Genomic DNA, 25,834 nt, shown 5'->3' with positions numbered 1-25,834 from the left:
CCCGCTCGCTCGGCCCGCCCCCGCACGCCCCACCTGCCTCTTCCACCCGCACGCGAAGCCGGACCCGCTCCGAGTCACCCGGGCCAGCCCCATCACAGACTACTGTAGATGGCTCCCTTCCACCAGTCCTGGGGGCCTCACCTAATGCCGCCTAACAAAGCCCTCTGTCCCAGTACGTTCCAATGTTCCCCGGGTCCACCAACCCCAAGATCCTCAACAAAGACATATCGGGAACCCCCATCCCAGGCAGCCCCCAGGTCCAGGAATCCCCTGGACTCCGCATCCCCTTTGGGTCTGCCAATCCCAAGTGTCGGATTCCCCATCCCATCCAACCCTTGGACCTCCTATCTCAGGCGACCTCCCTGCATCCAGCCCTCATTACGGGCAGTCCCTGGATCTCTCATCCTGGCTGGTCCCTAGACTATGCACCCCCATCCCAACCAGCGCTGTTTTTCTCCAGACCAGCCAGACCACAACTCCCCCCATCCCAGGCAGCTCCTGCCCCTGCTGCTCCAACACAAGCAACATCACAGGCGTCCTCCACTCCAGCCAGCCCCTAAACTCTTCATCCAAGCCAGTACCCAGATCCCCTAACCCAGCCAACCCCAGGATCCCTCGGTTAGTCAGTGCCTGGGTCCTCCAACCGAGGCAATCGCAGGATCTCCCATCTCCAAAAGCCCTAGGACTTCCCATTGCAGCCAGTCTTAGGATCAAAGCTCTGTTCGTTCCTTCAATTCTCATTTTCTGCTCTCCTTTGGAAATGCTCTCCTCCATTCAGTCCATCATCTCCACCCAGTGAAACTGTACCCACCCTTCAAGACTTAAATGTTGCCTTACTGAAGTCAACCCTGATGTCCCCAGCCAGAAATGCTTGCTTTTTCTCTCCTCTCGACCTTCCACTGCACTTCCTCTGCACTTCTTTTGTGGCATTTGTGGGCCAGGTGGAACATAGCTTTATAGCACATTCGTTTGTGTTTTTGTTTTTCATCCTCTGACAGACTGAGCCCCTTAAAGCCAGAAACATGTCTTCATCTTTGCGAACAGGTTGGGGTAGAGGAGAAAGTGTGGGTTTTACAGTTGAACAAAACTGGATTTAAATTCCATCTTCTCCTTTCTGAATTTTTATTTCCCTATTAATAACACCTATCCCACAGAGGTAGTCTTTGAAAAAAGCATGCAAAAACATTTGGCACAGAAAAGACAACCCACAGAATGGGAGAAAATACGTGCACATGATATATCTGATAAAGGCTTTGTATCCACAATACGTAAAGAAGGATTACAGGTCAACGACAAAACCCGTTTGTTTGTTTTTTAAAATGGGCAAAGGATTTGAATAGACATTTCTCCAAAGAAGATGTACAAATGACTGGTAAGTACATGCAAAGATGCTCAACATCATTAGCCATCAGGGAAATGCAGATCAAAATCACAATGAGCTTTCTATGCTACCCATAAGGTATTTTTCTGGGTTCCTGTCATAACTGAAAGGGAAACTTTCACAACGTCTGAAGCCCTTGCTGTCCTGCGGATGAAGGAGGAGGATGTCTTTAAATTCCTTACAGCTAGAACCCACTTAGGTGACATCAACCTTGACTTCCGAATGGAACAGCACATCTACAAAAGGAATAGCGATGGCATCTTCGTCATAAATCTGAAGAGAATCCAGAAGAAGCTTCTGCTAGTGGCCTGTGCCTTTGTTGCCATTGAAAACCCTGCTGATGTCAGTATCATATCATCCAGAAATACTGGCCAACAAGCTGTGCTGAAGTTTGCTGCTGCCACTAGGGCCACTCCTATTGCTGGCAGCTTCATTCCTGAAATCTTCACTAGCCAGATCCAGGCAGCCTTCTGGGAGACATGACTTCCGGTGGTTACTGATCCCAGAGCTGACCACCAGCCCCTCACAGAAGTGTCTTATGTTGTTAACCTGCCTACCATTGCCCTGTGTAACAGAGTCTCCTCTGCACTATGTGGACATTGCCATCCCTTGCAACAACAAGGGAGCTCACTCAGTGGGTCTGATGTGGTGGATGTGGGCCCAGGAAGTTCTATGCATGTTCGGGACCATCTCCTGTGAGCATCCATGGAAGGTCATGCCTGATCTCTATTTCTACACAGATCCTGAAGAGACTGAAAAGGAAGAGCAGGCCGCTTCTGAAAAGACTGTGACCAAGGAAGAATTTCAGGGTGAATGGAGTGCTCCCGAATTTACTGCTGCTCAACTTGAGGTCACTGAATGGGTAGGAACAACCACTAAGTGGTTTTAAGCTGTTCTTCCACAGGCTCTTAAACAGAATATGGAAATAAGGTAGTTAAAAAATAAACATCAGTTTCTTAAAACACAGACACACACGCATGCACACACTGAGATACCACTTCACACCCACTATGATAGCTAAAATAAAAAGAACAGACAAGGAGAAGTATCGGCGAGCATACGAAGAAATTGGAACCCTCATTCATTGCTGGTGGGAACCTAAAATGGTGAGGTAGCTTTGGAAAACAGTTTGTAAGTATCTCAAAATGTTAAACATAGAGTTACTGTATGACCCAGGAATTCCATTCCTAGGTATATACCCAAGAGAAATGAAAATGTGTGTCCACACAAAAACTTGTACATGAATGTTCATAGCAGTATTATTCATAATCACCAAAATGTGGGAACAGTCAAATGTTCATCTGTTGATGAATGGGTAAACAAAATGTGGTATATCTACACAATGGAACATTATTCAGCCATAAAAAGAAATGAAGTCCTGGTGTATGCTAAAACATGGATGAACCTTGAAAACATTACGCTAAAAGAGACACAAAAGGCCCCATATTGTATGATTCTCCTTATATAAAATTCCAGAAAAGGCAAATCCAAAGAGACAAAAGGTAAAGTAGTGGTTGTCAGGGCATGGATTGGAGAAAGAGAAATGGCAGCTAACGTGTATGGGTTTTTGGGGGTAGGAGGAGAATGAAAATGTTCTAAAATTAAGAGTGTGGTGATAGTTGCACAACCCCGTTAATTAAAAATCACTGAGTTGTACATTTTTAAAAGGAGAATTTTATGGTATGTGAATTTTATTTCTACAAAGCCGGCTTTTAAAAAAGAGCTTGCACAGAGTCTAGCATATAACAGCAAACACGATAATAATAACTAACATGTATATGGTGCTAACCATGTGCCAGACACTGTGCTAAGCTCTTTACATGTACAAACCGACTTAATCCTCATGACAATCCTGTGAGGTGGGTACTGTTATTACCTCCATCTTAGAGATGAGAAAGTAAAACCCAGAGTTTGAATGACTTGCCCAGGGTCATACAAAGGCATAGCCAGGAAAGTCAGATGTTTCCTTCTCACTTCTTTGTACTTTTCCTCATACCTTCTATAAAATAGGTGCTCCATAAGTGTTAAATTAATATATCCATCAAATACTTCCATTCATCCAGTGAACATTTACAGAGCATTTATTATGTTCTAGGCAATACTTCATTCCATCTTTATTCCTTCTTCTCTCACTCAGATTCCCCATGGGGAAGGGGACAGATGGGTACAAAGATTCATTCACAAAATATTTACTGAGTGTCTACTATGCATCGAGCACTGCTCTAGACACTGAGAATATAGCAATGAACAAAATAGACAACAATCCCTAACCTCACAGAGCAGATATTCTAGTGTGGGAAAGAAACAATAAACAAATAGAATATATAGAGCATGTTGAATGGTGTACTGGGTTGAATAATATCCTCCAAAAACTTGATGTCCCCTCTGTAAATGTAATCTTATTTGAAAAGAAAGGTCTTTGCAGATGTAATCAAGTTAAGGTGAGGTCGTACTCTATTGGTGTGGGTCCTAATCCAACGACCAGTGTCCTTATAAGAGAGAAATTTGGACACACACACACACACACACACACACACACACACACACACAAAGAACGCCATGTGGAGATGGAAGCAGAGATTGGAGTCTACAAGCCAAGGAACACCAAGGATTGCCGGCAACCACCTGAAGCTGGAAGAGACAAGGAAGGAAGGATTCTTCCCTAGAGCCTTCAAAGAGAGCAGGGCCCTGCCGACACCTTGATTTCAGACTTCTGGCCCCCAGAACTGAGAGAGAATAAATGTCTGTTGTTTTAACCCACCCAGTTTATGGTACTTTGTTATGGCAGCCCTAGGAAACTAACACAGATGGTGATAGGTGCTTGGAGAAAAATAAAACAGGGAAGGATGATGGAGAGCTCTGGGTGAATCAGACGTAGCCCGTGCCCTCAGGGAGCTCCCAGTCTAGTCAGAGAGCTACAACCATAAGTCACAAACAAGACTAACGAGACAGAATGTGCAAAGCACTAGAGTGGAAGCACCAGGCCTGGGATGCTGGGAGGTCTTTATTAATGTGAAGGTATTCGAGCTGAGCTTAAGATTTCTATAGGTGCAAGTGGCAGGGCTGAGAAATACCTGCTGAAGGGAGCCACGTCCAGTGGGAGGAAAGGAACAGTCAGGAAGACGGTGTATATTTAGGGAACCACATGTAGTTTGGTTGAAGAGGGGTGTGTGTGTGTGTGTGTGTGTGTGTGTGTGTGTGTGTGTGTGTGTGTGTGTTTTGTAAGGGAAAGGAGGAGATGGGGAAACATGGCTTGATTCAGCTTGGAGAAGACTCCATTGCCAAACCGGAGCATCTGTACCTACTCCTATAGGCAATGAAAAGTCATGGAAGGTTTTTGAGCAAGAAAGTAACATGGTTGGAAGGGAGAGGATCCACATGGATAGTGTCTGTACTGGATATTACACACTATGAGGTGAGTCTTATATCGATTCCTTGTTGTTATTCAGCAGGGACTGGCTCTACCTTCTTTTCCTTCCTGCTGCCTCCCAGAGGCATTTTCCAGAAGCCTCGGTCTCTGGTGTGATTGCTTCAATCCGCCTTGCCATAGGGCCAGCTTTGCCAAGGAATGCGGAGCTAGAGCAGGAAATAACCCCCAAAACTCCATATCACCACTGCCAGTATCCAGTCAACAAGAACTCCTCACAATAATGAGAGCCATGAAGTATTTTCCTCAGATGCAAAAGTAGCATCTGTTCAAATTAGTTTTTCCTATTGAATTCTCACAGCTCTATTCATAAGTAGATCTTCTTCTCTACCTGTTAGCTGCCAGACACAAGATGGGAAAATCAAATTTAAAAAAATTTTTGGTCTTTCCCTCAAAGAGTTTACAGTCCAGAATATCAGAGCTGAAGTGACCTTAGAGATGGGTTTGTTTTCCAAATGAGGACAATGAGAACCAGAGAGAAATGTCTTGCAGAGAATTGCTGTGTGACCAATAGGCTGTCATTTCTTACTGGGACTATTCACTGAGGTCTGGTGTTCCAAAGTGTCTTAAGATTGCAGACTTTAAAGAGCAGAATGGTAAGAAAGTGACCATCTGTGAGGAACATCGAAGAAGGAAAAGAGAAGAGAAAAGGAAGACTCTCATGTGGGGATCCCTAAGGAGATAGCGGTGCTTAAAACTGAGACAGCATTTGGCTAATTAATTAATTATCCTTCCAGCCCCTTTTCCCCTAGTGGGGGAAGGGCCAAGACATAGCCAAAGTACCTGTCGATCTTGAACAGTCTCACAGAAAGCCATCCTAATAGGATAGTCTAGAGTTTCATTTTAGGAAAAATTTTCTCTGAAGATGATTTGTAAGTTTAATCCTGTCAGAACATAAAACCACATAACCCAATGTGTTTCCAATTTTGTCCTAGCTGCCATAAAACTTTGAGCCAAATTCAGAGTCCAATTATAATCCAGTTCATTTTAGGTACCTGGCAACATCTATTCATGCTTCCTTTACATGGTCTCTGCTCTGTTTTCTTCCACATTTTTATCCCTAATTGTCTTTCTTTCATGTTGTAACTGATGAGTTGCCTAATATCCTCTTTAAAGTAGGCAGGATATGAATCTTACATAAATTAAACTATATCTACAGATGCTAAAGGGATTTGAATCAATAAAGAACATTGGAAGGAACAGATGATATTTGGCCTAGAAGAGAGCTAGCTTATGAAGACATGATTACCGGCTTCAAATTCCAATAGGCTGTCAGGGGGCAATGTAGTGAAATTATTCTACTTAGCTCCAAAGGGCACAGCCAGAAGTAATGGGTGAAAATTACAGGGAGACAGTTTCCCAGAGGGAAGAAACCTCTCACAGGCGAAGTGAAGCCGGTGAGTTCCCCATCACTGGAGACCTTTAAATGGTGGCTGGATGGCCTCATTTGGAGGATCTGTTGCATAGAGAATGTAAACATCGGATGGAGGGGTTGGATAAGATGATTTTAAGGGCCCTCCCTGATATATGCAAAACACAGTTATAGATGCAGAAAAAAAGACTTGGAGGTGGAGTGGGGAGAGGGGGCAGGAAAGAAAGAAACAAAGGTTTATTGAATTCTGGAACATCCTAGCCCAAAGCAGTGAACCCTAACTGCTCCTGAGACTCTTGTAAAAGGAGGAATGGTCCATAAACAGAACCCAGGCCCACATTTCCCCAGTCCTAGTCCATGTGACTCCTAATGAACGGGAGAAATCAAAGAATTAGCTCCATTGCTCCCACTGCCATCTAACTGGCCATTATTCAAGGGAGAGCAGGTCAAGACTGTTAGAGCTGGAATGGTCCTTAGAGATCCTATAATCCCAACCCCTGATTTTAGAACTAGAGAGAAAGAAGTCAGAGTGGAAGGGGCCTGTCTACCTGTCAGCCACTTCACCTGACCGCGTGCTGCTGAAGAACAGAGACAGTTTTATTTACCTTTCAATCCCCCAACTGGGTCTGGCTCCAGGTCTTTGCACATAGTGGGTGCCCAGTAAGCAGTTGGAAAATTGAATCGAATTGCCCAGAAGGGCTGGAACTAGAAGCTAGGTCTTTACACTCCCAGCCTATGAACTTTTCTATAACAAAATTTCATCCCATTCAATTCAACAGACATTTATTTGGCATCCCTGTGTGCCAAGCCTGGAGCTATAGCAAGAGATGAACCAGAGGCAGGCAGTGCCCTTAAAGAGGAAACGGCTCCTCCTGGGATATGGGCTCTTCTCCTCTCAGGCCCTGTACACCCGCTGTTCTTTTGGCATGGAAAGCTCTTTTCGCGGCCTACTTACCGCCTATTCATCCTTCAGATCTCAGTTCAAATGTCAGTTCATCAGCGGCACCTTCTCTTACTGTCAGACAAGGCAGATCTCTCTGATATATGCTCTCAGTGAGTCTTTCTTCTTCCTTGAACTTAGCGTGTAATTATATATTGATTTGTGTAGTTCTTTGTTTGTTTCCCTCTTGCCTCCCTCACTAGACTGTTAGCTCTACAAGGACAGATACTCCATCTCTTGCTCCCCACCATACCACGAGTCTGGCAAAAAGCCTGAGACATGGTAGGTAAGCAATAAGCTATCCATGTTTGTTGAATGCATGAATCAACAATCCAATGGGGTCTATAGATAGATGAATTATAACTACAATTCAATGCGATAAGGGGTAAAAGGCAATATGGATATCAGTTCTTTAGGAAGGAGGAAGTCAGCTTCTTTATCAATGGAGCTGGCCTCGTAGAATGTGTACATGGCCAAACAATCAAAGTATGGGCCAAACAACATAGCCTTGTGAAAGTGTCCATTGTGCTCAGACAAACCAAAGCTATGTGTCAGCATCCTTCTATGTCCCCAGTCCCCTAAAAAGCAGGGCAGTTCTGCTACAGTGGGACAGACTAGATAGCTGAGTGCCGATTGCAGTTCGGGCACAATTGGCAAAATCAGACCACATGAGACTGGTAAGGCCAAAAAGAAGCACCTGAGATTCGAGATCTATGGGTCTGTCTGTTCCTCAGGGTTCTCCTCTACAGGAGGAAGACTGAGAGGATTGGTTGGTCCTGAAAGGAGGGGGCATTTCTGTACCTTTTGGGTGAGGTTAGACCTACTCTCAGGCATGAGAGAGTGTTGCCCTCTAGTGGTGATGATGACGATGCTAGCAAGGAGTGGATGTGGCCCTTGCTAGGGTGACCAACTATCCCCTTCTGCCCGGGACTATTTCAGCACTGAAGTTCCACTTCTCAGGGAACCTCTGAGTCCCAGGCAAGCTAGGACAACTGGTCATCCTACCCCTTGATGGTGTTCAACGCACGCTGCAATCGTATAATCTCATTTGATGGCTCATAACCCCCAAGACCAGGAATCAGGACTCAGACTCCACAGATCTGTAGAGCTTTAGAGATCCAGCCCTTTTTCCAGATGAGGAAAGAAAACCCAAGGGAAGGGAAGTAACTTCTTTGTTCAACATCACATTGCAAATTGATGCAGAACTGGGATCTAGGCATCCAGACCCATAGCCCGGTGCTCTTTGCCTCTGCTTGACATGCCCTTGCCTACTTCCTCAGTTTGTCTAGGTCCCATGTCCTTCAAGAAGTCTTCCCTAAACTACCTACTCCTTAACCCTTTCAGAAAGCTTCCCCACTCTGAAAGCTTGAAACACTCATTTGGCACTTAGCATGTGCTATAGGTACTGGACTTTTTATCTTTTAAATGTATAAGTAGGAAAAAAACAAAGCTCCTCAGTCTCCCATTCCCAATCCTCCAAGAGATACTGAGAAGGAGAGCAGTCTCTGGGCAGAAGAGTCTCAGGTGTGTCCATAGTTTGTCCAAGGCCCTGAGGAAAGGACATTTGGCATTGCAGAGCAAAGAAAAAAGCAGAGGAGAGGTTTTTGCAATCACCAGGTGGGATGGATTTGAGAGCCAAGAACTTAGCAGAGGCAAGAAGGCACCCCTGCAGCCTCGAGAGGAAAGGAGAGAGAGAGCCTTCCTCTCCCCAGTGATGCCATCAGGGAATGGGTCCTAGTTTTCTTGCTACAAGAATTGCAGTGTCCTTTTCTGCTCCCCTGGTCTCTGACAAGGACCCCCGAAATCAGCCTTTCCTCTCCCTTCCACTGAGACAAATTTGCAAACTCCCACATCTCTGTGGAAACAGCAGAGAGCAGGAGAGAAGAAAAAAAGGAGAAAAATCCACCCACATGCCAACAAACTGGAAAAAAAATAACCCAGGCCTTGTCTCACTCAGCTGTTGGCTTGCTGCTCCCTCCCACTGTGGCGGCTGCTCCTGCCTCCTGGACAGGGACCTGGCTCTGTGAAGCATCCTTTCTCATCCTGAACTGGCTTTTGTCAATACTCCTCCTCCCACCCCAGCTATGGGAGGGAAAATTCTGGAGCCCAGGGGTAGGAAAACTGGAATGAAAGACTGACAGATTTGCCAGTTGTTTGTGACCAACCACAAATTCAGTTCCTATCACTGTCCCCAAAACTATGCAGGGAACCTTCCTCCCACCCCAGGGAAAAAAGTCAAGGAACTCTCCCACACCAGGCAACTTCTCCCTCAGATGCTGTCCCCTGCCTTCCCCCCGCACCCAGGCGGCCCTCTGTCGCCTCTCTCTACCATTTCATTTTTAGGCTGTTTTCAGTCTAGCTCTCTACTCCAATCTTTTTGTGCCCTGTTCTTTCTTCACCTTCTGCCCCAGTTCTGGGCACTACGTATTTTTTTAAAATGGAGTGTGTCGATAGGAAAGGAGACCTCTCCTCTGGAAATCATCACTATTGATGGAACTGCTGAGGAAAATTGAGATATTTAGCTTGCAGGAGAGAAGATATGGACTCATAGAACCATAGAAGGATGGAACCACAGGAGCTTTCAGAATAACTGTGTTCACCCCTTCATTTCACAGATGAGATGACTGATGCCCAGAGAAGGAAGAGGACCCAGACTGTCACACAGAAGTGGGGTGGACAGCTTTGGTCTGTGGGCCTCCAGAGAATAGAAGGAGGACCAGTAAGTGAAAGATATGAGAAAGTAGATTTCAATGACAGTTTTGTTTCTTCCTTCCAAATCTTTATTCCTGTTATTTTATTTCCTTGACTTACAATGCAGGATCTCCAGTTCAATGCTGAACAAAAGGGACAATAAAGGGCAAACCTATTTTATTACTCATCTTAAAAGGAAAAGGTTCATTGTTTCACCATTATATTTGTTTTCTGTAGGATTTTGGAGGATGCTTTTTATCAGTTTAAGGAAATTCCCTCTTTTTCCTAGTATGATAAGAACTTTTTTTTTTGGTCACAAACAGGGCTTAAATTTTAAATGCTTCCTCAGCATCTTTTATAATCATCATAAGGTTTTTTTTCTCTTCTAATATCTTTATATGGTCAGGAATGCATTATTTAGCTCAAGAGAAAGATAAAATTTCTAACATACAAAACCATCCAAAGAGGCATTGGCCACCTCATGGGTCAAAATAGGCAGTTCCAAATCACTGGAAATGTTTAGGTAGAAGTACAGTCATTCGATAAACATGCAGGTGCCAGGCTCTGTTCTAGGTGCTGACAACTCATTGGTGAAGAGGGTCCCTGTTGTCCTGGAGCTCACATTTTAGAGAAAGGATGACAGACACAAACAACCAACAAACATAAGAGCAAGATTATTTCAAAAAGTCAAAAGTGCTTTGAAAGCAAATGAAAAAAAAAAGTGCAAAGGTAGTGTGACTAGGTGAGGATGGGGATTAAGATCAAACAGTAGCCAGGGAAGGTCTCTCCAAGAGGGTGACAGCTGAGGTGAGATTAAATTACAAAAAGGCATCATTTCATGAAGATTCAGAGTCATAGCATTTCACACAGGGTGAAACACAAGGGCAAAGGGCCTAGGGTAGGAATGAACTTAATATATTCAAGGGACTTCAGGAAGAAATCTGACTGAAGAGAGTGAGAGGAGGAGATTATAACTAGATGAGGCAGGAAAGAAGTTCTGGAGCAAGACTGTGTAGGGCCATGTCAACCACCTTAGAAAGATAAGTGGACAGATTTGGGGTATATTTTTACCCGAATAGCACTATCAATCAACTTGATCTCATTGGTATTTATAGACTACTCCATCTAACAAGAGCAGAGTGCACATTCTTCTCATTAGAATGCTCACCAAGATAGACCATATTCTGGGCCATAAAACACATCCTAACAAATTTAAAAGAATAAGAATCACACAAAGTGTGCTCTCAGACCACAATGGAATTAAATTAGAAATTAGAAATCAGTAAGAGAAAATTTGCTGGGAGATCTCTAAATATTTAGAAATTAAACAATACATTTCTAAATAACATGTGAGTCAAAGAAGAAGTCTCAAGAGAAATTTTTAAATATTTTGAGTTAAATAGAAATGAAAATACAATTTATCAAAATTGATGAGATTGTAGAAAATCCCAATCTACCAAAAAAAAAAAAAACCCACCTGGAACTAATGAGAACATATACATATAGCAAGGTCACAGAATACATGGTCCATACACAAAAATCAATTGTTTTTCTGTATATCAGCAGTGAACAATTAGAACTTAAAATTAAAAAAAAAGAGGCAGTACTACTTACAATAGCTGCAAAACAATGAAATACTTAGGTATAAATATAACAAAATATGTACAGGATCTGAATATGGAAAACTACAAAACACTAATGAAAGAATTTAAAACAGATCTAAACAAATGGACAAGTAGACTCAATACTGTAAAAATCTCCTTTCTTTCCAACTTAACCTATAGATTCAACGTAATTTCAGTCAGAATCCTACCAAACTGTTTGTATACACAGACAAAGTGATTCTAAAGTTTAAGTGGAAAAGCAAAAGACCTAACACAACCAAATGATACAGAAGAACAAAGTTGGAGGATTCATACCACCTGATTTCAAGATAGCCATGGTACCATAAAGCTACAGTATACAAGAGAGTGGTATTGAAGAAAGAATAGACACATAGATCAATGGAATAGAATGGAATATATTTTGAAATAGAACCAAAAAAACTTGTTGATAGATGTATGGGGTAAAGGAATCAAAAAGAATCACCTATATGAGGTGGGAGGAAAATCGGGTTAGATGCCTTTTTTAATTTCTTCCAAACTGTAAGCTTTCATAAAAAATTGTAAGGACTATGATTCCTTGACCTGCCGCACATATTTCTCCTAACCCACGACAGCTATACTTGGAGCTGGGGGTCTCCCTACTTTCTGACCTCACACCTCCAAACTTGGGCCCCCCCCACTATTCTGCGGAGGGGCTGTTGGAGACTCTCTGCACAGAGCCCTGTGAATGCTGCTTCTAGTCTTGGTTTTAAGAGGCTTCAAGCAATGTGTCAAAGATCTCATTACCCTATAATTAGCGTGTTAATGAAGCCTGAGGGAGAAGCTGGGGAAGGGAAAGAGGAAGGGAAGGAGAATGAGGAAAAGAGAAAAGGAGAAGATGAAGAAGGAGATATGGAGGAGGTAAGAAAAGGGAAAGAATAAATTATCTGTTGGCAGAAAGCGAGGAGAGGAGCAGGCCATGATGACGCATAGGAGCCCCTCAGGCAGAGTGCATCCAGCCCTGCTAGCCTCAGTTCATGTCCTCTGCAAGATCCCTCCTTATCTGTGGTCCTAAGAGAGCAGAGAGAGCATTAAATGGAGAAATAGACCTCTGTGGTAAGTACATCTAAAGGACGGATGAAGAGTAATGGATGGAGTTAGAGCAATGGTGCTTACTTTTTGTTGAGTCACAGACCTGTCTGAGAATGTGATAAAGCTGTGGCCTGCACACTCTCCCCAGAAAAATGCTAAACACACAATTTTACCAAAATTTTGCTTACAACTCAGCATGTTCATGGATCCTCTGAAAGCCTCCAGGGTCCATGAACACATGTGCAGAATCTCTGAAGAAGAGATAAAAATCAAGATAGCTTCACTAGTGAATTCTACCAAACATTCAAAAATGATTTAATACCTCTTCTTCTCAAACTCTTACAAAAAAAAATTGAAGAAGAGGCAATACTTCCTAACTCATTTTATGAGGCCAACATTACCCTGATATCAAAACCTGGTAAGGATAACAAAAAAAGAAAACTAGAGACCACCATCTCTAATAAATACAGATGCAAAAAAATCCTAAACAAAATACTAGCAAATTGATTACAATAATACATTTTAAAAATTATACAGTACGATCAAGTGGGGTTCATTGCAGGGATGCAAAGATGGTTCGACATATGCAAATTGATCAACATGATACACCACATAAACAAAATAAAGGATAAAATTAATATGATCATATCAATAGATGCAGAAAAAGTCTTTGACGAGATATGGCATCTATTTATGATTGAAACACTCAATAAAATGGGTATAGAAGGAAAGTATCTCAACAATAACAAAGGCCATATGTGACAAACCCTCAGCTAATATCATACTTAATGATGAAAGACTGAAAGCTTTTCCTCTAAGATCAGGAACAAGACAAGGATGACCACTCTCACCATTCTTATTCAATATAGTATTAGAAGTCCTAGTTACAGCAATCAGACAGGAAAGAGAAATAAAAGACATCCAAACTGGGAATGAAGAAGTCGAATTGTTACTTTTTGCAGACAACATGATTCTTTGTGTAGAAAACCCTAAAGACTCCATCAAAAAAAAAAAAAACTATATAGAAACAATAAACAAATACATTTAAGTTGCAGGATACAAAATCAATGTACAAACATTCATTGTGTTCCTATATATTAACAATGAGATTTCAGAAAAAAAATGAAAAAAAAAAACCAATTCCTTTTGCAATTGCAACAAAAAGAATAAAATACCTAAGAATAAACCTGTGAAGCATGTGAAGAATCTATACACTGAAAACTATAGGACATTATTAAAAGAAATAGAAAAAGACACAAAGAAATGGAAAGGTATTCTGTGTTTATGGATTGGAAGAATCAACATAGTTAAAATGGCCATATTACCCAAAGCAATATATAGAATTAATGCAATTCTCATCAAAATCCCAATGGCATTTTTTAAAGAATTAGAACAAAAAAATCATCATATTTGTATGGAAGCACATGAAAGACCCCGAATAGCCAAAGCCATCCTGAGCGAAAAGAAAAGGCTGGAGACATCATATTGCCTGACTTCAAATTATACTACAAAGCAACAATAGTTAGCTAATTTCAATTATACAATACGGTGTTATCAACTCTAGTCACCATTTTTATATGTTAGATCCTTAGATCTTCTTTATCTTAGAGTTGAAAGTTTGTACCCTTTTACCAACCTCTCCCTCATTTCCCTCACCACCCCAGCCCTTGGCAACCACTTTTTTATTCTCTGTTTCCATGAGTTTGAATTATTTTTTAGATTCTACATATAACCGATATCGTACAACACTTGTCTTTCTCTGCCCTCAAGGTCCACCTTTGTTACAAGTATCAGGATTTCCTTCTTTGTCGTGGCTGAATAATATTCCATTGTATATACACCACATCTTTTTTACCCATTCATTCATTTATGGACTTTTAGGTAGTTTTCTTGAGGTGTAAATTTAGGTTGATTATTTGAGATTTTTCTTTTATCGTAATGTAGCTATGTATTGCTATGAACTTTCTTTTTAGACCTGCTTTTGCTGTATCCCATAAGTTTTAGTACATTGCATTTCCATTTTCATTTGTCTAAGGTTTTTTTTTATTTCTGTTTGATTTCTTGTTTGACCCATTGGTTGTTCAATAGCATGTTGTTTAATCCCCACACATTTGTGAATTTTCCAATTTTATTTCTCTACTTGCTTTCTAGTTCATACAATCGCGGTTGGAAAGATGTTTGATATGACTTCAATCTTCTTAAATTTATTTAGACTTGTTTTGTAGCTTAACATATGATCTATCCTGGAGAATGTTCTATGTGTGCTTGAGAAAAATGTGTATTCTGCTGCTATTGAGTGGAATGTTCTATTTCATATCAAAAGAAATCAGCAGTAATACATGAAGAGTTTGCAACAGAGTCCCAAAGTCGTCTAGAAAGGAGCAGTTTACAAATACTGTTCTAAATGTTAATACCTGTTGCATTTATATTATTTCTACTTTCTATCATGTTAGTGAATTCCAGGAGTACTTTCTTATGTAACATTTTCCATTTTTCAGGTTTTATTGATCAGGCTTGTGAGCCAATCAAAATAATGTTTGTGATCCCTATCACTATTGATTTTGCCCTTGGAGCAAGCCGAATAAAACAAAAAGATGAAACAACTGTCTTTTTTTTTTTTAAACAGCTTTATTGAGGTAGAATTACACAGCATAAAATTCATCTGCTTTTAGTATACAATTCAATTAATTTTAGTATATTTACAGGACCGTGCAACTATCACCACAGTCCACTTGAAGGACATTTTCATCTCCCCCAAAAGAGTCCTTGTGCCCATTTCTACTCACTCTCCATTGCCATCCCTAACCCCAGGCAATCACTGATCTTCTTTCTATCTCTATAGACACAATTTTTCGAAATTTCATGTAAATGGTCACATAGTGTGTCTTTGTGTGTCTAGTTTCTTTAATTGAGCAAAATGTTTTTGAGGTTTTAACATGGTGTAACATGTATTGGTACTCCATTGTTTTTTTATTGCCAAATAGTATGGCTATATCACATTTTTTTATGCATTCACCTGTTGGTGGACATTTGTGTCGTTTCCACCTTTTGGTTATCATGAGTAATGCTGCTATGTACACCCAAGCATGATTTTTTATGCAGACATATGTTTTCATTTATCTTGAGCAAATATCTAGCTGTGGAATTTCTGGGTCATGTGGTTAATAATTGTTTAACTTTTTTAAGAAATGAAGGCAATGTTTTTTAATTGAGGTAAAATTCGTAAAACAAAAATAAGCACTGTAAAGTGTACAGTGCAGTGGCATTTAGTACATACATAATGTTATCCAACCATCACTTTTATCTAGTTACGAAATTCTTTCATCACTCAAAAAGGAAACCTTGTACCCATTAACCAGTCACTCCCCATTCCCCTCCTGTGGCCAGTCCCTAGAAGCAAATAATCTGCTTTCTATCCATGTGGATTTATTTTTCTGGACATTTCATGCAAGTGGAATCATACAATATGTGGCCTATTGAGTCTGGCTTCTTTCACTTAGCATAATATTTTCAAGGTTCTTCTACATTGTAACTTGTATCAGTACTTCATTCCTTTTTGTGGCTGAATAATATTCCATTGTATAAATATACTACCTATTGTTTGTCCATTCATCAGTTGATGGGCATTTGGGTTGTTTTTACCTTTGGGTTATTGTGAATAGTATTATTATGAACTTTTGTGTACAAGTATAGTATTTGTCTGAATACCTGTTTTCAATTCTTTTGAGAATATACCTAAGAGTGGAATTGCTGTGTTGTATGGCAATTCTATGTTTACCTTTTTGAGAAAATGCCAAACTAATTTCCACAGTGGCTATACCATTTTACACTCCCATCAGCTGTGTACACAGGCTTCAATTTCTCCATATCTTTGTCAACATTTATTTTCCCTTGTTTAATTATAGCAATCCTAGGGTGTATAAAGAGGCATCTCATTGTGGTTTTGACTTGCATATCACTGATAATATTGAGCATTATTTCATGTGCTTTAAGGTAATTTGTATATCTTCCTTCAAAAAATTTTTATTCGAGTCCTTTGCCCATTTTTCAGTTGGGTTATTTGTCTTTTTGTTGTTGAACTGTAGAAATTCTTTATATATTCTAGATACAAATCTCTTATCAGATATATGATTTACAAATATTTTCTCTTTTTCTGTAGATTATCTTTTCACTTTCTTGATAGTATCCCTTAATGCATAAAAGCTTTTTTTTTTATGAAGTTCAATGTATCATTTTTCTTTTGTTGCCGGTGCTTTTTGTGTCATATACAAGAATCCATTGTCAAATCCAAGGTCACGAAGATTTACCCCTTATGTTTTCTTACAAAAATTTTATTGTTTTAGCTCTTACATTAAGCGATTTATCCATTTTGAGTTAATTTTTGTATACGGTGTGAGGTAAAGGTTTCAACTTCATTCTTTTGCATGTAGCTATCCAGGTGTCCCAGCACCATTGTCAAAGAGGCAATTCTTTCCCCATGAATGGTCTTGGAACCTTTGTTGAAAATCAATTGACCATAGATGTTTTGGTGTATTTTGGACTCTAAGTTATAGTCCATTGATCTATGTGTTTACCCTTATGCCAGTACCATACTGTTTTGATTCCTGTAGCTTCGTAGTATGTTTTGAAACTGGGAAGTGCAAATCCTCCAACTTTGTTTTCCTCTTTCAAGATTGTTTTGGCTATGTGGGTTCACTTGCAATTCCATATGTGTATTAGGTTAAACAGTTCCATTTCTGCAAAAAAGATCATTGGAATTTTTATAGGGATTGCATTCAATCTGTAGATGGCTCTGGGTAGATTGCTATCTTAACAATGTCAAATCTTTCAATTCGTAAACGTGGGATGCCTTTCTGTTTATTTAGGTCTTCTTAATTTCTTTCTGTAATGCTTTGTAGTTTTCAGTATACAAGTCTTTTGTCTTCTTGGTTAAATTTATTCCAAAGTATTTTACTCTTTTAGATGCTATTGTAAATAAGGTAATAAAGTTTTTTTTTAAGATGCAAGAGACTTTAATATGTTTAAAGTCTGAGTCAGTAGAAAGGAGAGATTGAAGATACAAGAGAGAGGACACTGATAAATCAAGTTTCCTGGGACATGGAGCACCAACTGGAAGGATTAGTCAACAAGAAAAGGGCCACCTCTTCCACTGTGACAGGAGGGAAAGAGCAAGGATTGGTCAGGTGATATTCCTACCAAAATGCATAACTTGAATCTAATCATGAGGATACATTAGACAAAATCAAACTGAGGGATAGTCTAAAAATAACTAGCCTGCACTTTTTAAATAAAAATGTCAGTGTCAGAAGACACACACAAAAAAGACTAAGGAACTCTTCCCTATTAAAGGAGACTAAAAAGATGTGATAACTGAATGCACATGATTCAGAGTTTTCTTTTGCTATAAAGGGCATTGTTAAGGAAACTGATGAGTTATGAATAATTTCTGTAAATTATATTTATAATAGTATTGTATCAATGTGATTTTGATAATTGTTCTGTGTTTGTGTAAGATAATTCCTTGTTTTAGGAAATATACATTGAAGTATTTAGGAGTAAAAAGTATGTCTGCAACTGACTATGAATTTGTTCAGGAGAAAAAAGATATATATGAGACAGAGGAAGAAATGAATAGGATAAATAAATGTGGTAAAATGTTAACATTTAAGGAATCTGGGTGAAGAGTATCTTATATATCAGTTCTTTGTACTATTCTTGGAACATTTTTGTAAGTCTGAAATTGTCTAAATAAAATTATTATTACGTGTTCCAGGTGTACAACATTATACCTCGACATCTGTATATACTACAAAGTGATCAAACCCAGAATCTAGCTATTATTTATCACCATACAATTGACTTCCGCCCCCGTATTCACCCACCCCCCAACCTCCTTCCCCTCTGGTAACTACCTATCTGTTCTCTGTGTCTATGAGTTTGTTTTTGGTTTGTTTTGTTTGCTTATATGGTTGTGTGTTTAGAGTCCACATATGAGTGAAATCATATAGTTTAACCTAAAACTAAAAAGGCCGAAGTGAGAGGTAATAAGCATTTATTTGAGATCCAAAAGAATAGTTATTCGAGAAGCCCTGATTCAGGCAGAAACCCAAATAATGTTCTGATTAAAAGGAAAAGGCAAGGAGTATTTATGAGGAAGGGGAGAGTAACAATTATATCTATAGAAGGAAGGAATTTTCATAGGTGCAGGTAAGCTAACATAATAACGTTAATTCTAAAGAATGTTTTAAAGTTTTAGTCCAGTAGTCATAATATCTGCTTTCTTGTTATCTACACAAACAGTTTTTTGGAACAAATGCTGCTTTAGGCCCAGTCTAAAGGTTATTTTGCCCAGTTTTTAACATTCCAAAGGTTTGAAGCACAAAGCATGCAAGGCAGCTCCTCTGGGGTGGCAGCTCTGTGTCCACTTTAATTTTTTTTTTTTTTTAGGTGAGGCAACCCTTGGTTGGTCTCACAGATTGCAAGGACCTTGCCAGCTTACAATCCCTTATTTTTTAATTTTTTTTACGCGTATAGCACCTGATCTTCCTAGGTGGTCTCCCATCCAAGTACTAACCAGGCACGACCCTGCTTAGCTTCTGAGATCAGATGGGATCGGGCTTGTTCAGGGTAGCATGGCCATAGACTCTGTGTCCATTTTAAAGTGGCTCCATTTATATTATTATTATTTGTACATAAGGTATTTGTCTTTCTCTGTCTGACTTATTTCACATAGCATTATACCCTCAAGGTCCATCCATGCTGTCGCAAACAGCCAGATTCCATTCTTTTTATGGAAAAGAAAACATCCTAATTAAACAAACGAAAAAAAAAACATAGCTAAAGAACATCTACAATTTTTTATCCAGTCCCAGAGATTTCCCCGCTTTGCTTTCTCCTGCCCCTTTAATCTACCACCAATGGATTTCATGTAACCCTCCTTACATCTCCTCCTTTGATTCTAATATACAAACCAAGCTGCAAAATTGCCATTTTCCAGAACATTTTCTTGATCCATTGAGATTTTGCTTCCTGGCAATTGTTGTCAGTTTGGCTCAAATAAATTCATTAAAATTCTCAAAAAAAAAAATCTACAAAAAGCCTATAACTAGTATCATATTTAATGATGAGAAACTAGATGTTTTCTCGCTAAATCAGGAATAAAGTAAGGATGCTGCTCTCACCATTCATATTCAACATTGTAGTGGAAGTCCTAGCTAATGCAATAACACAAAAATAGAAAATAAAAGGTATACAGATTGGGAAGGAAGAAATAAAACTTTCTTTGTTCACAGATGACATAAACGTCTATGTAGAAAGTTCCAAAGAATCAATAAAAAACTGCTGAAACTAGTAAATAATTATAGCAAGGTTGCTGTATACAAGGTTAATACACAAAATCAATCACTTTCCTATATACCAGCAATGAAAAATTAAAATTTTAAATTAAAAACATAATACCATTTACATTAGCAGCAAAAAAATGAAATACTTAGGTATAAATCTAACAAAATATGTATAAGAGCTATATAGGGAAAACTATAAGACTCTAATAAAGGATCAAAGAAAATAAATGGAGATATATTACTTTCACATGGACAGGAAGACTCAATATTGTCAAGATGTCAGTTCTTCTCAACGTAATCTGTAGATTCAATACAATCCGAATAAAAATCCTACCAAGTTATTTTGTATATATCATCAAACTGTTTATCTGTAAATGCAAAATACTCAAAATAATCAACACCATATTGAAGGAGAAAAATAAAGTCTGAGGACTGACACTACTCAATTTTGAAATTTACTATAAAGCTACAGTAATCAAAATAGTGTGATATTGGAGAAGGAATAGATAAACAGATCAATGGAACAAAATAGAGAGTATAGAAATAGATCCACACAAATACAGTCAACTGATATTTGACAAAGGAGCAAAATCAATTAATTCAATGAAAAAAGAAGAGTCTTCAACAAATGGTACTAGAACAACTGGCCACCCACATGCATAAACATTAATCAAGACACAGATCTATGCCCTTCACAAAAATTAACACAGAAAGGATCATAAGCCTAAGTGTAAAATGTAAAACTATAAAATTCCTAAAAGATAACATAGGGGAAAATCTAGGTGATCTTGGGTTTGGCAATGACTAGAAACAACACCAAAAACACAATCCATGAAAGAAAAAATCAATACGTTGGGCTTCATTAAAATTAAAAACATCTGCTTTGTTGAAGACACTGTTAAAAGAATGAATGTGTGAAAATATTTGCAAAACATATCTGATAAAATACTGATATCCAAAATATACAAAGAACTCTTAAAATTCAACAATAAACAAACAAGCCAATTTAAAAATGGGCAAAAGATTTTAATGGACACCTCACCAAAGATACACAGATGGCAAATAAGCATATGAAAAGATGTTCAACATCTATGCCATTAAGGAATTGCAAATTAAAATTAGATACCACTACATACCTATTCGAAGGCTAAAATCCAAAAACACTGAAAACATAAAATGTTGGCAAGGAGGTAGAATAATAGGAACTCTCTCATTTATTGTTGGTGGGAACACAAAATGGTACACCACTTTGGAAGACAGGCAGTTTCTTACAAAACTAAACATATTTTATCATATGATCAGCAATCATGTTCCTTGATATTTACTCAAATGAATATTAAAATTATGTCCACACAAAAACTTGTACACGAATGTTTATAGCAACTTTATTCATATTTGTCAAAACTCGGAAGCAACCGAAGTGTCCTTCAGTATGTGAGTGAATAAACAAAGTGTGGTACGTCCAGACAACTGAACATTACTCAGGGCTAAAATGAAGTGAGCTATCAAGCTATGAAAAGACATGGAGGAACTATAAATGCATATTAAGTGAAGGAAGCCAATCTGAAAAGACTACATAATGTACGGTTCCAACTATATGACGTTTTGGAAAAGGCAAAAGTGTGGAGACAGTAAACAGAGCAGTGGTTACCCAGGGTTCAGGGAGAGGGAAACGGGGTGAACTGGAATACAAGGGATCTTTAGGGCAGTGAAACTACTCTGTATGATATTGTAATGGTGGATATGACATCATTCATTTGTCAAAACCCATAGAATGTACAACACAAAGAGTTGAACCCGAATGTAGTCTATGGACTTTAGTTAATAATAATGTATCGGTCAATTATATATCAATAAAGCTAGGGAGAGAAGAAAAAATAATAATGGCTCATCAATTGTAACAAATGTACCACATTAATATAAGATATAAATAATAGGAAAAAATGGGTTAGGTAAGTGGGTATATGAGAACTCTCTGTACTTTCCACACAGTTTTTTTAAATTAGTTTCAAGTATATAGTACATTGGTTAGATATCTATATAGTTCATAAAACAATCCCCCAATTGCTCCCTCCCTCCCCTGACCTTCTACCTAGCCATCATATTAATGCTAACTGCATTCCCTCTGTCATGCTCCCCATCCTCGTGACCATCTATCAACTACTAATTTGTACTTCTTTAACCTTTCACCCTATTCTCCCAGGCCCCCAACCCCCCCTTCTCTCTGTCCATCACCAAATTGTCCACTATATTTGTGAGTCTGTTTTTGATTAGTCTGTTCTTTTTATTCCTTAGATTCCACATATAAGTGAAATCTTATGGTATTTATCTTTCTCTGTTTGACTTAAATACTTTCTAGGTCCATCAAGGCAATATCTTTTTCCATCCCCTAACTTTTAGTCTGTGTGTGTCTTTTAATCTGAAGTGAGTCTCTTGTAGGCAGCATGTAGGGGTCCACCCAGTTTTGTGTAAATCTAAAACCACCCCCAAAAATAAAGTCTACATTTTAAAAAAAAGAATGATGTACTGATACTTGCTGCAACATGGATGAACATTGAAAACACCATGCTGAGTGAAAGAAGTCAGTTGCAGAAGGCCACATATTGTATGTTCCCATTTATATAAAATCTTAAGAATAGGCAAATCTATAGAGACGGAAAGTAGATTAGTGGTTGCCTAGGGATGGGGTGACAGCAAAAGGGTACAGGGTTTCTTTGGGGGTAATGAAAACATTTTAAAGTTGATTGTGATAATGTTTGCACAACTATGGATATATCAAAAAGCATTGAATTATTATACATTCTAAATGGGTGAATTGTATAGTATGTGAATTATATCTCATTAAAGAGGGTGTTGTTTTTTTTTTTAACGCCTACAGCACCCGGTCTTCCTAGGTGGTCTCCCATCCAAGTACTAACCAGGCCCGACCCTGCTTAACTTCTGAGATCAGACGAGATCAGGCACTTTCAGGGTGACATGGCTGTAGAATAAAGCAGTTTTAAAAATAATAAAAACATAGCTATACGCACATTAGTATAGGCTTAGAATATCCACACAAAGGACATACAAGGAAGTGCTAACAGTGGAGTTCCCCAGTAGAAAACTGGGGAACTGAGGATGAGGGGTGAGAAAGATTTATCTTTTACTATGCATCTTCTTGTATCATTTGAAGGTTTTATCTTGTGCATGTTTAACATACTCCAAAGTTCCCCTCAAATACTACTGCTTCCAACAACCTTACCCTGCTTTTCTCAACTTCTCTAAAACATCAATGCTAGTTCCCAAAATAGGACACGGAGAAAATCTAACCTAAAACCTGGCCAACAAGTCTAAAGAAAGAAAGAAAGATAATAAAAAGAATGCCAAAACCAATACAAAAAGGAATTCCATAAGTATATCCACTCAATGGAATATTTTGCAGCCATTAAATGACCTTTGTAAAGAATTTTAATGGGAAAATGTTTGCGTTAAAATGGCAGTATATAATTTACATACAGCATGATCTCAAATATGTATTTTTAGGCTTAGAATAAAGCCTAAACTCACCAAGATACTAACTAACATTGGTTATGTTTGGGCAGTAGGATGTGTTTTTTTCCCCAAATTTTGATCAATTAACATGTATTACTTTTGGAGGGAGGGGCATTTATTTTGTTGTTTGGGGACTTCTGGGCAGAGGGTGAGGCTATGCATGACCTCCAGTCGGGCACATTATCATCACTGGTTCCTTCCAGTCTCCTCTCTTGATTCCTTTGTTTGTTCATTTTATTTATTTTCCAGAATTCCCAAACCCCACTCTCACGTCCATTCCCCCCAAAGACAAATTTTTAAATGTATTTAGTGAGTTTTATTTTTAGCATCAGAAAACTTTGACTCCCTCTATGTATTATGTATTAATATATTATTATATGTTAATATATGATATAATACATAATCTCTACATAATAAAATAAAATATAATTATGCATAAATATACAATCAGGCACCACATAATGATGTTTCAGTCAACAACAGACTACATATACAATGGTGGACCCATAAGATTATAATGGAGCTGAAAAATTCCTTCTGCCTGGTGACATTGTAGCTATCATAAGGTCGTAGCACAATACATTACTCATGTGTTTGTTTTGATGTTGGTGTAAACAAACCTACTGTGCTGCCAGCTGTATAAAGGTATAACGCATACAGTTATGGACAGTACATAATAAATGTACATTGCATAATAAATGTACATCATGTACAGTACATAATAAGCATATAGAGTGTACTCTTTCTAACTATTAAAAAAGTTTCCTGTAAAACAGTATGCCTGTTACATAGGCAGCAGCCTCATACATGTCATGTTTATCACATCTCTTGATTGCTTCATTTTCTCTTGTGTTTGATTTAATCTCATGTTGTTTTATATAGTAACATGCTGTACAGGCTTGTAGCCTAGGGGCAATAGGCTATACCATATAGCCTAGTGTGTAGTAGGCTATACCATCCAGGTTTGTGTAAGTGTATTCCATGATAGTCACACGAGGACTAAATCCCCTAATGGCATATTTCTCAGAAAGTATCCTCGTTGTTAAGCGATGCATGACTATATGTACTCTCTATATGTGATATAGAGAAAATATATATGTTTATGTGTAATATATATTATATTATATACTTATATATTTATTTTTAACAAAGCGTGTACTGTCTGGGCTTGGCACTCTAGCTCCTGGCCCTCCATGTCCAAACTCCACCTTTTACTTCAAAGCAAATCCTCCACCGGGTCCTCCTGTAGCCAGGCCACTCTCACCCCAGCCATTCTTGTCCTACCCCTTGCGGAAGTCAAAATCCAATTTGCGTTTGAGCCTTTACTCCCCATCTTTCATTGTGGAGCCAGACACACCTACTTAAGTCCTGTCTTTGCTGCTTACTAGGTGCCTAAACTTATGTAAATCACTTCCTCTGTAAGAGCCTCAGTTTTTAAGAGATGAAACAGAATATTAATAATATACACAGTAAGGGGTGGCTTTGAGTGTTACGAGGTTATGTATTGAGAGACTCAAGCAAGTAATAGAAACTCATTAAATGTTTAAGCTCCACCTTCCGCCCTCCCAATCTTCTTGGTGTTCCCACAGCACAAGGTCACAGTAGCTGTTCGGGCTATGATTTCTTCTCTCTCTTCTGCCTTGACAATTGTCACTCTAAGACCCTGGTTTGAAGCATGACTCCACCATTAACTACTACAAAGCTATTCAAAAGGAATGTTGGGAGAGGCTGAGACAACCTGGAAAGTGACTTGGATTTGATCAGAATGGGAGTCCCTCCACAACTGTACTTAACTGTGTGTTTTGGCAAGTTACCTAAGTCTCCCTGCGCCTCAGTTCACTTACCTATGAAGGGGAGGGGAAATAATAGCACCTACCTCAGTGCGCACATTCATTTTCTATCCATCATACTACCTCTTCTCTTCCACCTCCCTCCGCCTCCCAACTCACAACTTGGCTGGTCGGGCTGCACCTTGTGTCACCTGATCCAAGGTATGCCCCCTCCCAAAGGAACCACACCTCAGAGAGGAAAGGTACCTGCTAGGAAACATGTGACCTCATGCAAGCCCTTTTGGGCGGGAGTGTGCAAGAACAGAGCTCAACCCAAATTTCATTCCTCATTCAAACATTCATACACCTGAATCCATGAAATGAATATTTGCTGACCCTTCCTCTGGGACTGGCCAGGTGTTGGGCTTTGCTAGAGACAGAGTACCTGCCTTCAGGAAGCTTCCGATCTGATAGGAGAGAGAACCCCAGATATCAATTCCACATAGGGCAGGGGCAGAGGGGAGCTCTGGGAGCTGTGGGAGCCCCGAGGACAGAATCCAGTTCCGCTTGGAAATCAAGGTAGGCTACTTGGATGAAGTGACATCCAAGATGAGTTCATCAGTTTTGGGGAGTCGGTGTGAAGGGCCTTCCATGCAGAAGACATTACAAAGACATTTAGACAAGAGAGAGCTGGGTACATTGTAG

General features: G+C 39.2%; 1 non-coding gene and 2 pseudogenes across 1 annotated transcript; 1 reads left to right on the top strand and 2 right to left on the bottom strand.

Moving 5' to 3' along the window:
- The first annotated feature begins 182 nt into the window (after window positions 1–182).
- LOC105307822 lies at window positions 183–2,270 on the top strand (annotated as a pseudogene).
- A 16,741-nt stretch (window positions 2,271–19,011) lies between these two features.
- LOC111733067 lies at window positions 19,012–19,130 on the bottom strand (annotated as a pseudogene).
- A 3,568-nt stretch (window positions 19,131–22,698) lies between these two features.
- On the bottom strand, window positions 22,699–22,817 carry LOC111733075. Its single transcript, XR_002777822.1, has one exon. It is a non-coding gene; the product is annotated as a 5S ribosomal RNA (ribosomal RNA).
- Window positions 22,818–25,834: the final 3,017 nt, after the last annotated feature.

Source organism: Pteropus vampyrus, unplaced genomic scaffold (genome assembly GCF_000151845.1).
Source record: "Pteropus vampyrus isolate Shadow unplaced genomic scaffold, Pvam_2.0 Scaffold518, whole genome shotgun sequence".
NCBI lineage: Eukaryota > Metazoa > Chordata > Mammalia > Chiroptera > Pteropodidae > Pteropus > Pteropus vampyrus.
The sequence above is the reverse complement of the archived record's forward strand: the minus strand, read 5'-3'. Positions and strand labels throughout refer to the sequence as shown.